The following is a 5,334-nucleotide window of genomic DNA, read 5'->3' on the forward strand; positions in this document are numbered from 1 at the left end:
ACCGCCCACCTCTCCAGTACATTTCCTATGATACCCTCCATAGTCTCTCCTCTAAAGCTTGTTTGTGTGGCTCTTTTGTGTCCTCTGCTCTCCATATCAACTCATGTGCTGTTTATCATGTCTTCATAGTATGATAAGAATTCCTTCATAATAAAAGTCTGAATTGTAAACAGCAGATCTAATTACAATATATAAATGTATATCGGAACTCAGTAAATGGGTAATTAATCGTTATTTGATGTATAAGAGAGCAGGGAGAGGGGATTGAGGTTTTACACCACTCATTTATGGAGAAAAAACATTTACTATCATCCCCCAATATCATGTTTAATTTTTACCTAAGACGTGAAAACATAACAGTCATATTGTCTTTAATATATGACCACAACAACCATTAAACACTGTGACTGATAAACCATTCATATCTATGATCATTAATATTAGTCAGTTTACTGTATCTGTGTCACGAAGGTAACGTCAACTAACGCTCACCAACGCCTGCACTCGCAAATTTGCTAAATATGACTGATAGCTGTGCACATATTATTTATTAATGAAGCATAAGAAAATATAATAGCTCACCTACCTCTACTGACAACTCTTATCCATCCACACGTTCACAACGCGAGGTAGAGGTACGGTCGACGGCGCTCACTCAGGAGACAGGAAGTGAAGCTGTACCGTTTCATACCATTGGTGCAGCTTGTAAAGAACCATCTTGTCATAGTTTCCCTAAAAACTATGACAAGGTTTCCTTAAAACCACCGTCTCAACAATGGATCTGAAATCCATTTAAACAGATTCAGGTCATATATGTGTAAGAGAGTTGATTTGTGATTGTTAAATTATGGCAAAACAGGTGCAACGCCGCCATCTATTGGCACAGTGGGTGGCGTGGGAACTGAACAGAGGATGTGGTGAGATGTACTGCATGGTCTGGGATAATTATTGATTTTTCTTAATTAGGGTTCTCATTGTGATTTACTGTAACTGGGTTGAGCACTTACCGCCATTTGTCGTCCGCAAATTAATGTTGAGAGACTTGTTAATGAAGCTAACCTTCCTAAAATGTTTATTCTCGTTTCATGTGTTGTGATCTTCCCATGTCTGCTGTGTTGTCTGCTGTGTAGCAGGTTTATTGTACATTTTTATAATATTTGTCATGGCGTTTTGATTGCATATTTTGCCTGTGTGATCTGATTTCTTTTTATCTGTTCAGTGCATTGACTGACATTAGTTTATCCATCCCTGAATTTAGTGTAAATGCTGTCAGTTAGCCACATGTGAACTATTATTATAGGCTACTTACCTCATGGTAAATGTTGAATGTGTTCTCAAAAGCAATTTCATGTCCTATAATGGATTATGTGGGCGGGGGTTTATGTTTTGTAAAATAACAATATTCACTATACGATCTCACTCGGATTAAATTTTTTGTTTCTATTTTATATGAACAGATTTGGGTGTTTTATTGTTTATTGAGCTACACAGAGAAAAGAGGATCTCACTGTGATCGTCCTGAGACTGATGCTAACTTTTCCATTGCCATTGCTGTGTTTTATGTTGTGTTGCAAGTAATATGTTGTGCATTTTTTTATATTACTTTTCTTGATGTTTTTATTGCATATTTTACCTGGGTGAGATGATTTCTTTTTACCTGTTCAGTTAAATGGCTCACATTAGTTTATCTATCCCTGGATTTAATGTAAATGCTGTCAATTAGCCACATGTGAACTATTTTTACACTTACCTCATGGTAAATAGTGTTCTTAAAAGCAATTTCATGTCATGTCATGTCATGGAGTGTGTGTGTGGGAGGGGAGGGGCTGGGGGTGTTACTTATATCTTGTAGAATAACAATATAAGGGTGTGATTTTCTTTCTATTTTATATGAGCTACACAGAGAAAAGAGGATGTCACTGTGATCGTCCTCAGACTGATGCTAACTTTTCCATTGCCATTGCTGTGTTTTATGTTGTGTAATAAAAATCCCATAATCCACCTGGCTGTGTTCTGTGGTCTGTAGAAGCAACAGTAGTGTGGAGCTACATTTCACAGATAGCTGTGATATGATCTGGAAATAAAAGTATAACATTTTAAAGTATTTTCAGTTTGGTGTATTTTGGTCCCCAAATATCACATTAAAAGACAGACATTTAGAATAATTTACACTGCTGCCAAACTGTCAGAATAGGTCAAATATGACCTGAGCAGTAGTAAATAATATTGTATAATAGTAATAGCTTTGACAAACATGTAATGGTAGCCTATTAAAAACTAGCTGACGTTAGCTAGTTCTACTGTAGCCTCCTGCTCCGTTGACTCCATTTTTCATGTGAAACCAGGAATCACACACTGCTCATCACTGTTGTCTACGACACTGACAGTTTCACTAGTTGATGAGTTGCTGTACAGACCTGTGTCTCTTACCTTGTGGTGTCAGCTGCTGCTGCTGCTTTGTATAACTCCTCCTCCTCCTGCTCCTCCTCCTCCTCCTCCTCCTGGGCCTCACACTGGTGTGTAGTGTGACAGATGTGCTTTGGCTCTTCCAGATGTGCAGCTGTGTCTGGACTGGTCAGCGCTGTGTGTCACCAGCTCTAAAAAGAATCACATTTTGCCATGTTTTTAGTGATAAAATGTTGTATAAATGAGGCTGTGAATGACATATCAACAATCCCCTCTGTAAAAACCTTCAGAATATAGAAAGGGATCAAAGTGGAAGGTTTGGTGTCTGTAAGTGCTGCTGAAGTGGAGATTTCTAGCTCAGAGTCTGAGTCTGAAAAACTCTCTCTGAGAAAACGACCTTTAAAGATTTGTATTGTAAAATTCCATACATTGTTGTTGTCAATGGTACTTTTATGATTTGTTGCTGATACAGAGGAAATGACGATTTTTTGTCACAGGAGTTTGAACTTTTGGTGAGTTTAGGAGAAATCTACAGATGAAAGAAGCAAAAAATAAAGTAAAATAACCACCTTAATGTGGATCTTCTACCATTTCTCTACACTTTTCTAAAAGAAGACACACCAAGAGGCAAAATAGCTCAAAATCCCCAAATTGATCAGTGCATGAAAAAACAATGTTTTGCCTGTTAGTGTCTGGCTTTAAGCAGTTAATGGTATTTTAGAAATCCCAGTTCTTCCTACAGGAGTGGTGGTCCCTTATAACACCAACAGATTTCTACATGGTGGATGTTCTGTCTCATATAAATCTGACGTCTGAAAACAATATTCATGGTGTAATTTAAGTTGTAGATGTAGCTAGCTAGCTTACCTCCCGGCCGCTGTTTCTTTGTGTGTCAACAGTTCTTCCCGCCATTACTGATGCGTCCAAAACGTCCCAAAGCGCAGTCCCGGCGTTGCCTGGCAACCATGACCGCGCGTCACTGATTTAAAAAAAAAACTAGTGGTTTTAAGGTTTGTACCGTTACTGTTGAACAAAGACGGTTTATAAAGATATATAAGCTACAGTACTATAGAGTATCTTTGTGTTGAATTGAGCTGCATCGTAATATTTACAGTTAAAAGTGGCTTGTTGACCGGCGGCGCAAGGAATCTTGGGATATGTTGATTTGGAGGAACCGCGGAAAATGGGACAATCCAGTCTCTAGCATGGTCTATAAACCGTCTTTGGTCTGATGCAAAAGATGCTCAAATTCAGCCGCCGAAGGCAAAGAAACATCTCTTCCTCCCTCTCTTTCTTTTCTTTCTTTTTTCCCCCTACTATTTTCAGAAGTTCCGTCGTCGGAGAGGAAAGCGGCGTGTAGACGAGTAGGCGACTCCCTCAAGCTGCTTCAACCGCTCTGAGAACGGGTGACATTGAACGCCTCATTCGCATGCGCAGTCGTACGGACGGACGTAAATTCTCCGTTTAAATCAGAGCAATAAGCAATACATTACTGGACAATTATGAAAAGTATTTCCCCGAAAACCTCTGACCAACCCTTTTCATTTTGTCTATTTTTTTCTTTTTTAAAAATTATTATTATTATTATTATTATTATTATTATTATTATTATTATTATTATTATTATTATTATTTTATTTTATTTTATGTATCTTATCGTATGTTTCATCCTTGTTTTACCCGTCTCTGACTTATTTTTATTTATTTATTAATCTTACTACTAGTATTATTAATTTATTATTTTTCAAGCTATATTTTATAAATTACTGTATTATTGTACTGTCCCTTTGTACTTTGTGATGTGCTGTTACACAGGAACGTATAAGTTACCTTGTTGGTTTTGTAAAATTTGTTCAATAAAAAAAAAAATACTAAAAAAATAAAACTAAACAAAAAACAGAGGACTGACGAGTGAAAGGACGTGAACGGTGAAGCATTAGAGTGCCTATAGTCTTACATTATTGGACAAACTGATTAATTCAGGTGTGTCTGATCATTTTGACTACTCAGACACACCTGGATTAATCAGTGTGTCCAATAATGTAAGACAGGAAATGAAGGCAAATTTTACTGACAATTCAGGTATTACATTTAGTAAAACATACAAAACAAAGAACAATTCAATGCCAGGGGGTCGCAGTATTCAAAATAGTATACAAAACATTGCTATTAATCCAATAAAATATTATATAAAATGCATAACTCAGTGGTTTTGATAGCTTTTTTGTTAGATGAATATTGGATAGTCATGGAGCCCATTGTATTGTGAGTTGTTTTGCACAATTCTTAATAAAGTTCTGAAAAAAAAACGAAAAAAAAAACTCCTCCCGCCACTGGGGGGCGGTCGTCGCTAATGGAGTCTATAAAAAACCTGCAGCAGTTTAATTAAAACCTAAAACACGAAGGGAGCGACGTTAATGTGGAGTGAAGTGGAGTGAAGTGTAGTGTCAGTAGCAGCCAGCGGACAGAGGAGAGGAGTTATTATTATTACTATCACTTCTAAAACACAACAACAAGTCGTGAGTTGAACTACAGAGATTTAATCATCATCATCACGGAGCTAACAGCCGAGTAGCTTAGCGTTAACAGACCGCAGCTTCTCCGCTCGGCAGCCGGCTCAGGGAGAGGCACAGCCGGCCGTGGAGGCTCCGCGGCGGCCGGTGAGAGCAGTTTGTCTCGGTGCTTTTGTTCCGCTGGGTCTCTGTTTCTGTGTTTCTTTGTTTCCAACTGTTTCTCTCAGCGAGCTAACATGCTAAGTTACGGTTAGCAACGAACGAACGAACGAGCCGCCGCCGCTGGTGGTTCGTTTTTTCGCGGGGCCCCGCCCAGCGCCGCTGTTCATTGGTCAGCTTCGACGACGTCATCTGTCTGAGCTCGATGCCGATTGGCTGAGAGTGGACAGGCTCTTTAAACCGTGTTGCTGCTGAA

Source organism: Trachurus trachurus (genome assembly GCF_905171665.1).
Source record: "Trachurus trachurus genome assembly, chromosome: 19".
Taxonomy (NCBI): Eukaryota; Metazoa; Chordata; class Actinopteri; order Carangiformes; family Carangidae; genus Trachurus; species Trachurus trachurus.